At 41.2% G+C, this 13,174-nt stretch overlaps 1 long non-coding RNA gene across 3 annotated transcripts in view; it reads left to right on the forward strand.

Moving 5' to 3' along the window:
- LOC309634296 overlaps nucleotides 1-13,174 on the forward strand; it is a 514,820-nt gene that overhangs the window by 349,365 nt on the left and 152,281 nt on the right. For all 3 annotated transcript variants that reach the window (XR_014247943.1, XR_014247944.1, XR_014247945.1), the window contains exon 5: nucleotides 10,114-10,257. This is a non-coding gene — a long non-coding RNA (uncharacterized lncRNA). The remainder of the gene's footprint in view (nucleotides 1-10,113; nucleotides 10,258-13,174) is intronic.

Genomic DNA, 13,174 nt, shown 5'->3' on the forward strand with positions numbered 1-13,174 from the left:
TAAAATATGACTTGGCTCACCTAGCAATTTCAAGCCAAGGTCTAGAAGATGTTTTCTCTGGTGGGTAACCTTTAAATAAATTGTGAGGCTTCTCATTGCTGGGCCCAAGTCAGAAGAGTCAGGAAACAGAATCAGGGGGAGGAATCTTCCCCAAACATCACAAGCCATTTGACCCAGAGCCTTGGAGAAACTGCTTACAAATTCAATTTAAATCATAGTGGGCAGGATCTTGTGAGGGGGTGATGGAAGAAGATTGCCTGCGTTGATTCAAGACCCATTTTACTCCTTCATCCTTGATGACCTGGTAAAAGCAGGTACAGAATAAAATCCACACCTGCAAGGGATAAACCCACTATTAAATTCTTGGTAGAGGAACCTGGGCATCATGTTCACAAAGATGGGGTCTAGAGCCCCAGCTCCATCACTTGGTACCTGGGAAGGTTTCCCTGACCTCCTGAAGCCTCTGTTTTCTCATTTGGAAAATGGAAGCAATAATGCCAACATTTCCAGGTTGTTGCTTGAATGAATGAATGTTGGATATAAAGTGCCTAGCAGATTACTTGATGCTTAGAAAGAGCTCAATAAATGCCACCCCACTCCCACCTCCCTTTGTTTTTTTCCCTTGAGGGGATAAGATTGTCTTAGGCCTAGTTTAGGTTAAAATGAGGATGTCAAATTAAGAAATCAAGGAGACAATGATTTTGTATGCCTGTTCCAGCTCTGCCACCACTAGCGATGTGACCTGAGGCAAGTCACTTAATCTCTCTCACCTCCGTTTTCTCCCCTACAAATGAAGTTAACAAATGCTTGTAAATTGGAATAAAAGATCAGGTTAAACTCTTAGGCAGGAAAGCAAATGGTCAAGAAGGTTGGCTCTAGAGTTAGGCTTCCTAAATTCCAGCCTGGGCTCCAAAACTTACTTACTCTATGACTTTGACCTAGTTACCAAAGATCATTGTGTCTCAGTTTCCTTATCTGCTAAATAGGGATAATAATAATAGTTTATGCCCCATAGATATGAAAAGTAAATCAGAGAATGCATGTAAAACACTTAGCATATGCCTGGCACATAGTAAGTGCTCAATATGTATCTTTATTATCTCAAGAGAACTCTGTTGGAAAGCTTGTGGCTTGTGACCAAAGAATAAAGATAGAATTAGTAGGGAAAGCTTACAGTGTGATTTTGAACGACTCCAGCCTAGAAAGCCTGAATAGACCTTTCAGATTTTGGTTCTCTAGTGGAGTATAGCCTACTGGGTTGTGCAAGTGTTTGGGAACCATTTTGGGAACAGCAATGACTTATATTGTTAACAGAACAGCTTATTCCTCTAAGCTGACCTTCTTGAAACAGATGGGCCTCCAATCAGGATCCCTTGGAAGAGTGTTGGGATTGCTGTAGTTTGGAGTAGTTTATCTACAGCTTAAGAAACCTGCCCTGCAATAATCACCAAGACTTTCAAGCCCTGACAGTATAGAGGATCTCAATTTAATACTGCTGTTGAGTAACCGAAGTATGAAATACTCTGGTTCCAGTTCTGTTGCCCAAATAAACTTACATGGAGTTCAAACCGGAAGAGTTAAGCAATGAGAGTTGCTAGCCATGTCCCCTTGTGTAGCCTTACTAAGGGCAGTGGTGATGTCCTCGGCATTGCTGTGAATGATGAATCCAATTCATTGCAGTTTCCTGCTTGCTGCTGTCTAGACTCTCTCTGTAAAGGAGTTCCAAGGAAGGAAATGGCTATGGCCACCTGCAGTGCGACCAGAGAAAAGAGGGCATAATCAGGGCCAGACCGAGTCCTTTAGAAGACTTCTATGCTAAAAATATGTGTCCCACCTCCACTGCCACCACTATTCCCCACATTATATGCAATGGAAAACAAAGGTAAATTATAAAATAAGTGTATCCAAATCCAACAAAGTTCTCATTTTTCCATGATGATTTTAAAATGTCTACACGTACTTTTTAAAAAATCCCTGCTTTTTTGGTGCTCAGAGCACATGTTAGTTTGCCATTCATCATCAAGCCCTAGCTGATTATCCTGGTGACCCTGATCTTGGGATCACCATCCAGAGAGAGTGTGTGAGGTATCTGGGAAGCGATTATCCCTCTGATAAAAGACTATAATTAATGATTATAGTCTTTTATCAGAGGGATAAGTGGGTGGATCATTTGTTAAGTGTGTGCTTTTCCCAAAGGAAGGGCAGAGATGGTATGAAATAGGGGTGACATCTCCCTATGAGTACAAGTCCTTGGCAGAAACACAAGACTTTGGAGTGAGCACACATTAGTTCAGGACTCTGGATTTTGGAATTAACCTCTTAACTGGTTTCCTTTACCCAAGTCTTTCTTATTTCCAATAGACTACATTGTTGCCGGAGTGATCTCTTTAAAAAAATGTGACCATGATAGTCCTCTGTTTAGAACACTTTATGTGAAGTCTCACCATTGCCTACAGAATAAAGATAAACTCCTTTGTACCTCAAGGTTCTTTACAACACACTTCTTCCTACCTATTGAGTTCCATCTCTCCCTATGACCCCAGCTGACGCTGTGCTCTAGCCACGCACAGACAGTCTTCCTAATCTCTACATTGTTTCCACTGTTTGCTCCTCTGTTCCGCTTCATCCAACTGGTACACTACCAATCATCTCTCAGAACCCAGCCCCTGTGTCCCTTCCTGTGGCCTGGGTTCCCTGATTCTCCAGGCAGACTCACTGTCTCACTTCTTTGTGCCCCACACACTTGGTTCAATCTCTGTGGTCACACTTCTGCTATAACCTTTCAGACATGGTGATTTACGTGTCTGCATCCTCATTTTGCAGTTGTGAGCTCCTTGAGGGCTGGGACCAGGCTTGGTTCATTTGGGTATCTTCATTGACTTTACAATGCCCAGCACACAGTAGATGCAAAATAATATTTGCTGAATAAATACAATAACTAGTCATAAACTGGCACTAATACAATAATACCGACCTCCAAGAAGGCAGAAACCACGTAGCTGGCACTCGGTTGAATGAATGAGTGAGGGAATGAAAAGCTCATAGAGCTGTTGTGAAAATCAAAATGAACACTGTGGAAGCTTTGTGAACCATGTATGGCTGGGCCTGGGCAAGAGGCTATTACTGTGATTGCAATGAGCACGGTCCCCTGGCTCTCATAGCAGTGTGGCCAGGTACGCAGGGCCATAGGAGCCAGTGCTTAGCTGCCTGACCGTCACCCTAGGTAAGGAAAAGGCAGCGTTCCATTGACTGGACGTGTAATGGGGTGAAAGTGAACCTGCTGCTATTTCTATCACAGCTTGTGAAGACTGTAATGAAAAGATCTGAGAAACTCTTTTGCCCTAGTCCTGGAAGAAGGGTGTCATAAATGTCCAATTTGCCACTGATTGCCGCATTGGCACAGGGACTCCACAGCAACAAGTCACTGAAACATAGCTAAGCAGAAGCACACCTGTTGAAAAAGCAACTTAGCCTCCCTTATTTCTCTAATTGAGTAGCAAATTAGAATAACAAAACCCACCATTAATGGCACATCTTCTCTGTCATACATGGCGCAAGAATCTCATTTGATGTCCACCCAAACATAAAAGTGGGTGTATGGTCACCATTTTAGGGAAAATAGTGCTCAGTCAGGTTAAGAGCTTTTCCCAAAATCACTCTGTGTATCAGTCAGCTTTCAGTATATTATACTGAGGTAACAAACACCCCCAATGTCTCAATGTCGTGGAACAAGCCTTTAATTCTCAGTCATATTACATTCCTAGTGCAGTGTCTGAGGGCAGCTTTGGCTCTGCCCTATGGGTCTTCTTTATTCCAGAACCCGGACTAAAATACAATCCTGATTTGGGGTATATTATTCTCATGACAGAGAAAAAAGAGCAATGGCTGCCCTCCCAAAGGCTCTTAAAGCTCCTTTGGACTGTGGCATACATTACTTCAACTCACATTCCATTGGCCAAAGCAAGTCATACGGCCAAGCTTGAAGTCCAGGCGATAGCAGTGAGGGCTTCTCCCATAGATAGACATCCCAAGTCCCATGGCAATGGACAGGAAGGAATAATTGGGAAGGAATCATTAGGGTCAATAAGAAAGCCATCTAGTAAGTGACAGAGCTGGGTTTAAAACTAAAGTCCTCCCTTATCCACATTCCAAGTTCTTTCTACCATAACAAGTGATCTCTAATGGGAACCTCAGTGCAGATTTATTGACCTTGATGACAGGAGCCCTGAGTAAAACTCCAAGGCTTGATTCCTGCAAGTGCAGGAGAAGGAAGAACTAAGGACCCCATCTTGTCACTTAACAGAACAGGATTGCAAGTGTGTGTCAGGGAAGTCTTGCACTGTTGTCTGTCAGTGTAATTGGCATGAAAAACCTACTCTCTCTCTGCAGCCCTTATTGCTCCAGTAAATCTCCCACTGTACCTCCCATTACCCCTCGCTTAAAGCACCGATTATTCCTTTATTAGAGCTCAGCCACAAGTAGGCCATGAATTTTTATGGCTTTTCCGGATCTCATAAGGCAATGAGACTCATCCATTTAAACACAGTCACTAAACTCTACCGCAGGTTTATGACCTGATGTAACATTTCACCGTTGTTTAAAAAGAAGCCGCACCCACTCATCCCTTCTTGGAACTTTTCATTTCCTCCTTGAAAGAAAGAAAATTTCAGTTTCCCACTTTCAACCCCCCTAACGGATCCCTTGAGACGTGGCCAGGGTGAAATGCCACCATTGATTAAAATCTGAATGTACTCACTTCGGGCATCACTTCTACCTGGGGGCGGGGGGGAACCCAAACTTCGTCCAGCCTCCTCCAGTTCCATTGGAATGTTTTTTTTTTTTAACATCTTTATTGGAGTATAATTGCTTTACAATGGTGTGTTAGTTTCTGCTTTATAACAAAGTGAATCAGTTATACATATACATATGTTCCCATATCTCTTCCCTCTTGCATCTCCCTCCCTCTCACCCTCCCTATCCCACCCCTCTAGGTGGTCACAAAGCACCGAGCTGATCTCCCTGTGCTATGCGGTTGCTTCCCACTAGCTATCTATTTTATGTTTAGTAGTGTATATATGTCCATGTCACTCTCTCACTTTGTCCCATCTTACCCTTCCCCCTCCCCATATCCTCAAGTTCATTCTCTAGTAGGTCTGTGTCTTTATTCCCATCTTGCCACTAGGTTCTTCATGACCTTTTTTTTTTTTCCCCCTTAGATTCCATATATATGTGTTAGCATACTGTATTTGTTTTTCTCTTTCTGACTTACTTCACTCTGTATGACAGACTCTAATTCCATCCACCTCACTACAAATACCTCCATTTCGTTTCTTTTTTTTTTTTTTTAACATCTTCATTGAAGTATAATTGCCTTACAATGGTGTGTTAGCTTCTGCTTTATAACAAAGTGAATCAGTTATACATATACAATATGTTCCCATTTCTCTTCCCTCTTGCATCTCCCTCCCTCCCACCCTCCCCATCCCACCCCTCTAGGTGGTCACAAAGCACCGAGCTGATCTCCCTGTGCTATGCGGCTGCTTCCCACTAGTTATCTATTTTACATTTGGTAGTGTATATATGTCCATGCCACTCTCTTACCCTGTCACATCTCACCCCACCCCCTCCCCATATCCTCAAGTCCATTCTCTAGTAGGTCTGTGTCTTTATTCCCGTCTTGCCACTAGGTTCTTCATGGCCTTTTTTTTTTTCCCTTAGATTCTGTATATATGTGTTAGCATACTGTATTTGTTTTTCTCTTTCTGACTTACTTCACTCTGTATGACAGACTCTAACTCCATCCACCTCATTACAAATACCTCCATTTCATTTCTTTTTATGGCTGAGTAATATTCCATTGTATATATGTGCCACATCTTTATCCATTCATCTGATGATGGACATTTAGGTTGCTTCCATGTCCTGGCTATTGTAAATAGAGCTGCAATGAACATTTCGGTACATGACTCTTTTTGAATTACGGTTTTCTCAGGGTATATGCCCAGTAGTGGGATTGCTGGGTTGTATGATAGTTTTATTTTTAGTTTTTGAAGGAACCTCCATACTATTCTCCATAGTGGCTGTATCAATTTACATTCCCACCAACAGTGCAAGAGTGTTCCCTTTTCTCCACACCCTCTCCAGCATTTATTGTTTCTAGATTTTTTGATGATGGCTATTCTGACCAGTGTGAGATGATATCTCATTGTAGTTTTGATTTGCATTTCTCTAATGATTAATGATGTTGAGCCTTCTTTCATGTGTTTGTTGGCAATCTGTATATCTTCTTTGGAGAAATGTCTATCTAGGTCTTCTGCCCATTTTTGGATTGGGTTGTTTGTTTTTTTGTTATTGAGCTGCATGAGCTGCTTGTAAATCTTGGAGATTAATCCTTTGTCAGTTGCTTCATTTGCAAATATTTTCTCACATTCTGATGGTTTTTTCATCTTGTTTATGGTTTCCTTTGCTGTGCAAAAGCTTTGAAGTTTCATTAGGTCCCATTTGTTTATTTATGTTTTTATTCCATTTCTCTAGGAGCTGGGTCAAAAATTACCTTGCTGTGATTTATGTCATACAGTGTTCTGCCTATGTTTTCCTCTAAGAGTTTGATAGTGTCTGGCCTTACATTTACGTCTTTAATCCATTTTGAGTTTATTTGTGTGTATGGTGTTAGGGAGTGTTCTAATTTCATACTTTTACATGTACCTGTCCAGTTTTCCCAGCACCACTTACTGAAGAGACTGTCTTTTCTCCACTGTATATGCTTGCCTCCTTTGTCAAAGATAAGGTGACCATATGTGCGTGGGTTTATCTCTGGGCTTTCTATCCTGTTCCATTGATCTATGTTTCTGTTTTTGTGCCAGTACCATACAGTCTTGATTACTGTAGCTTTGTAGTATAGTCTGAAGTCCGGGAGCCTGATTCCTCCAGCTCCATTTTTCGTTCTCAAGATTGCTTTGGCTATTCGGGGTCTTTTGTGTTTCCATACAAATTGTGAAATTGTTTGTTCTAGTTCTGTGAAAATTGCCATTGGTAGTTTGATAGGGATTGCATTGAATCTGTAGATTGCTTTGGGTAGTAGAGTCATTTTCACAATGTTGATTCTTCCAATCCAAGAACATGGTTTATCTCTCCATCTATTTGTATCATCTTTAATTTCTTTCATCAGTGTCTTATAATTTTCTGCATACAGGTCTTTTGTCTCCTTAGGTAGGTTTATTCCTAGATATTTTATTCTATTTGTTGCAATGTAAATGGGAGTGTTTTCTTAATTTCTCTTTCAGATTTTTCATCATTAGTCATTGGAATGTTTATTCTGTTTGATTGACATGTACCTACCTTCGGCAGTTTATTCACGAAGCATTAACTGCATAACTACTGTGTGTCAGATAATGTGCCAGGCATGACGCAACTTCTGATCGTATTGCTGTGGGCTGCCCCTCTGTGAGGAAACGAGGGAAGAGATAAGACACTGCTGTTTCTTGAGGGACTTCAAAGCAATTTCATGTACACTGTCTCATTTGACTAGTCTATGACCTTCACCATTGTCCAGGGTTATCTCACCTTGGACATGGCACAGCTGAAAAGTCTTTGAGTTTTGTTTGGAACCTCAAGAATATGGTTGAGCACTGTTGGTTGTGTGGCTCTGAACCCAGAGCTTGGCTCATGGAGAAAGAAACACAATCCTCCAAGCAGTTCAATTTCTGAAAATAACCACTGTATTTGCTATTAGCAAACTTCTTCTAAGAACATCCTGCCATCAAGTAACTACTCTTAGCTTCCACATCATGAGATTGTTTTCCCCTGAGTTTTTCCCCGCATAAATTAGAGATGTTCATTTCCATAGTTACTGGACTTTTCCTTCTGGATTTTCACAGGTAGTTTTCAACTCAACATGTCTCAAAGCAAATTCACTATCTCCCACATCAGCTTACTCTTAAATTTGCTCCTCTTCTTTTCTTTCTCTCTTGGTCAGTGTGCAAATTATTTACTCATTCACCTGCATTTGTAAGCTGGGAGACAGCCTTGATTTCTTATTCCCCTTTATCTGCCCCAACCAATCAGTTCCTGAGTCCTGCCTTTCTTGCCTTCTTAGCATCTTTCAAATAAGTAATGTCCACTCCATCACTGCTGCCTCTGTCTCTCCTTACCAGGATTCCTGCAACACCCCCTCCAACTGTGGCCTTCTTGCCTCCTGTCTCACTCTGCTCCTGCCCATCTTAATCAGTATTTCCGGAGTGACCTTTCTACACCCAAATCTATTCATGTCACTATCCTTTATAAAGCCTCCATTGGTCCTTCAGTGTGTTCAACAGAAAGGCCTTCCCTTTCAGCACAAAGCAACAAAAGCCTAATTAGAGGCTCCCTACCTCCCACTTCTGTAATTCCTATCCCTCAAAATGCACCTTATGAACCAGTCATGTCAACTGACATGGCTATTTCCGGAAATGAGCATCCATTTTTTTCCCCTCACATATGCTATACTGCCTCCCTTTGTCCTCCTAGAAGACTTCCACCCACCCCTAAAGATTCAGTTCGAATCTTCTTTGTGAAGAAAAGTGGCTGACGATCTCTAGGCCAGATAAATCCTTTCCACATTTGGGCTTTCGCAATAACTTGAATTTCACTTAATTTTCCAATTTATCATCTCCTCTCCTAAACTGCCAGCTCAGTAGAACACGTACCATGTCTTATAATACACCCCTTGTTTTTACTGCTTACTTAGACCTTTCATGTCCTTTGTCTGATTGATCCTCCAACCCTGTCAGATAGGCCCCTATTATCCCATTTTACAGATGACGATCAGGTTCAGCTAACGTTTCAAGGTTGTGCAGTTAGTAAATGGAAGGCCCAGAGGTCCGAGCCAAGTGTCCCCACTGCCATACACTCTTTGCTAATTCACTTCTTTACTGTTTACAACAGCAGCGGCAGCTTTTCCCATGTAGACAGAAGGGGCTTAGCAGAGGGCACCTGGTTGGAAAAGAAGTCTAACCAACTTGCCTTCAAGCTGCATTTGCAAGGCAAGGACAGAGGTTGTGTTTGGATTGTGTTCTACATCATTGTAAATATTGTAATGTCTTCTGAAGCTATTTTTATCTCATACATCGTATATGATTGAGAAAATCCAAGTTGCCTATATTGAAAAATTCTATCATCATTGTACTCATCTTTTTTTTGGAAGGAGGTTTCAGACACCAGATGAGAATGTGGGGTTGGGGGAGGGGGTTTGGCCTCTTTGTTGAGGCTGCTCTTAGCCTCAGTGGGTTGCCAGGCAGAGATTAGAAGCCCAGCCTGCACCTCATCAGTATAGCCAGGACTGAAATGCTTTTACCAGGGAAATGCCTAGGGTTCTGGCCTCAGGTTGATCGCAGGTGGGTGTAAGATGTGTCCACATGAACATTTCTGCATCTGAGGAATAAAATTGCTGCTAGCTTTACTTGTTCTGCTGATCAGTAAGCCCTGGATAAAGACACACATGTGGCAAATTCCTTCTGGAGTTTAGAACTAAGAAATTGTTTCTCCTAAAGAGAAGCTAATCTTCCTTTTATCACAACAAGAGTTATGGAAACCAATAGGGCCCAAACCTGGGCTATGAATCAGAATTACCTGGGAACATAATAAATACATTGATTCCTCTACCCCATCCTTGGAAATTCTGATTGAGAGACCTGGAGAGGGGCTGAGGAATCCATTTTCTGTAGATCAGCTGGATTCCCAAGCCCTCTATGCTGATAAAGCCACTGTTCCCAGCAGTAGCCTCTCACATTTTTTTTTAAACTTTGCATAGCATTTTATTTCATTTTTTTATCTTTTCTTTTTTTAAAGTTTTTATTTTATATTGAAGTATAGTTGATTAACAATGTCGTGTCAGTTTCAGGTGTACAGCAAAGTGATTCAGTTATATATATACATGTATCTATTCTTTTTCAAATTCTTTTCCCATTTAGGTTATTACAGAATATTGAGCAGAGGGAGAAATATATTGGGAGTTTGGGATTGACATGTACACACTGCTTTATTTAAAATAGATAACTAACAAGGACCTACTCTGTAGCACAGGGAACTCTGCTCTAGCCTCTCACATTTTAACCTGAAGTGTGGCTGCTTCCACAGGTGGGCTGTCAGTGCTGGACCCTAGGAGGCTCCCTCCTGATCCCTGACTGCAAAAGAGCTCAGCTTGGTGCAGAAGACAATATATACCTCTAAGCCTTGGCGTCTTTCTCCCTCTGGTCTGACGGTGCTCAGTCCTGGCGAAAGGTGAGTACCGAAGCTGAAGGAACTCAGGCACCCTAACACTCCACCCAGTTGCATCTGTGTCTGGGGGCTTGGAAAGGGGGGGCTCTAGATCCATAGAGAATAGCATCATCTCAGCTTCCAGGCAGGCATTTATGGGGCAGCAGAGCACTGACTGTGAATTTGAAGTTCTCAGAAGTGGATTTGCTGAAAGTTAGTGGCAGAGCCCAGAGAGGAATCCTGCGGCTGCCTTGGGCACTGGAAGGGTGTCCCTGCCCCAGCCTGTAGGAAGGGACACAAAACATGGGATTAGAGTGACTGCTGCATATTCAAAAATCAGCCCTTTGTCTGTCTTTGAACAGATCCACTCCTCACGCTCCCATTATTAGGACAGGAACTTCCCAGGAGACAGGCAAGAGGAAAATGAGGATTCAAGGAAGCTTTACATGGGGGACAATTTTTTTTTTCTTTTTAAATTTCAAGTTAATATGAAACTACTTATTTCTCCTCTGCATCCTTAGTGACTACCAAACACAACTGATTTATGTCATTTTCTCGAACTGGCATTCTAATGGGTCCACAAGAGGAAAATAAAGTATTTAATAAAATAAAACGTGACAAATGAACTCTTTGAGTGAAACAAGCCATATTAGTGAGAGCTGCAGATACAGCAGAAGGAGGAAGGAGGTTCCGAGAGCTGGAAAGAGGCCCAAGTGAAAATTGTGATGGGTTTTGGAATTTTTAAAAAAATTTTAAATTGGAAGGATTTGACCATATTATACATAATCTGATGTATACATGTATACATTTCATCTTCACTCGCCATTCTTTTGTCGCTTCTCATTTGCTGCAGTCGGAGCAGGGTTCCCTATTATGTAAATAAGGGAATGAGACAGATGGTGCCACAAAGCAATGAATTCATCTGGGGGGAGGGCTTTAATTATGGATGGGTGGGCCCGGCTGTGTTTTGGGTTCAGCAAACGTCCCAAACGTTATGGGATTGGCAAAACCCCAGATGCAGTTTTCCAGGCACATTTTAAAATCCTGTCATATTTGCAGGGGAATTGAAGTTGGGATTTGTTTCTTGTTCTTTATTAAATTCCTCAAGTTGCTGGCCCTGATTTTTAGCCTCTGAAACTGTGGAGGAATTTGAGCAGTGTTTTAAGGAGCTGGTCTACAATTCTTTTAAGACTAAGGTACTTCATAGGTACTACTGAGCTGTTGAATAGTCTTTTTTATGGACTGTAAAAACATTGAAGATCTGAGGTATATAAATGGAAAATTTAAATTATTCACATACCCAGATATGATTACTATTTCTTGGTATATTGAAATTTAGTATTTTTAGTATACTTTTTTTACACCATTGAAATCTCACTATACTTGTCATTTTGTATCTTGTTTTGTCACTTAGTACTACATCACAATCATTTCCCTATATCACTATTTATTCATAATTTTCACTAATATATAATAGTTCATTGAATTTGTGACTCACTTGAAAAAATTCAAAATGTTTATTTCAGTGAGCATTTGTTTCACCCAGAGTAATATAACCTAGATCCTTAGACAATCTAGGTTTTTCTTTATATCCTCTGTCAGATAAAATCTGTTTGGTAGAAACAGATGAACAGAATAATCAGAAATGGCTATGGGGACTTTTGGGGTGCTAAATAAGGTCAGTGTCAATGATGAATTGACTAAAGTCATGTGGCAAGTTCACAGTCAAAGGCAGAAGCTCAAAGAGAGACCCAGAACAGACTGAGTATACACAAAGGACTTAGGACTTTGGATATTATTACATAAAAAGCAAAACACAAGTTAGGTGAAAACTTACGGGAACAGAGGAGACCATTAGCATTTGTGAATTTGGTATCCATGAATTCAGCTATTCACAAGGGACCTCGCAGGGCCAGGATATGGCGTGATTTATCATTTTGCTGCAACAGCACGTTAAATCACATGGGTTTTCAAAGCTCGCGTTTCGACCACGCCACTCTGTCTCTGAACCTAGCCAACCGTCCAGCTTTTGTGTCTTAATCAGTTTTGTGGTTTCACACTCCTTGACGAGAATTTAGCAATTCTCATAATGTGATAAATTGTATTTCTTTGTGAAAAAAACTAAACAAGAGAAGAACATCAATTGCAAGAGCTGGTGCTGAAAGGGAATAGAAAATAAGAAGCCTAAGAAAGTGATAGTCCCTTGCCAAAAAGCTGAACCCTTGGATTCATTAAGGAATGGAATGTCACATTTGGCAGTGCTCGGGTTCCATGACATAAACGAGTCCCCCATACACTCTGTACAGCATCGAGAAGAAGATATTTCTGATTCCACTTCAGGCAGTACTCTACCCCGGGCAAATACTGCTCATTAAGTAAATCATCAAAGCACAACCTAACTGTTTCAGTATTTCATTATTTCTTTTTCTGGGAGAAATTATATTAGAGCGATATTTGTGAATGTGCTGATTCATTAATATCTTGGATGCATCGAGGATTTATTTGAACGAAATCTCTTCGAGTGAGAAGTTGCGGTGAGTCAATTTCAACTCTGACAAATTCTGAGTTTCCTATAAATTCCAGGAAAGTGAGGTAGGATGAGAATAACCTGTTGAGGATAGAGCAATGAATTTACTAAGCAAAATGTAACTGGCGTGGACAAGTGATTCACATCTCAGATGAGCCAAAGGAAAGCTGACTGCATTTGAGTGCTGAATGTACCTGTGACTGAGGGGGTGACCAGAAGGAGATCATTTTAAGACAACCATGTAAACCTGCTTTGATCCCAGATTAGGGATTCCACAAAGAGGTTGAGCCTAAAGGAAATCATGTTGAGGTCAATTTTAAAAAGCAATAAAAATGGAAACTATTGCCCACAGAATGAGTATACATAGCCCTGACTGGTCACAGGTAAATCATGGAGGAGACAAAGTTGGTTTCT

This window comes from Balaenoptera borealis, assembly GCF_965194805.1.
Source record: "Balaenoptera borealis genome assembly, chromosome: 8".
Lineage (NCBI taxonomy): Eukaryota > Metazoa > Chordata > Mammalia > Artiodactyla > Balaenopteridae > Balaenoptera > Balaenoptera borealis.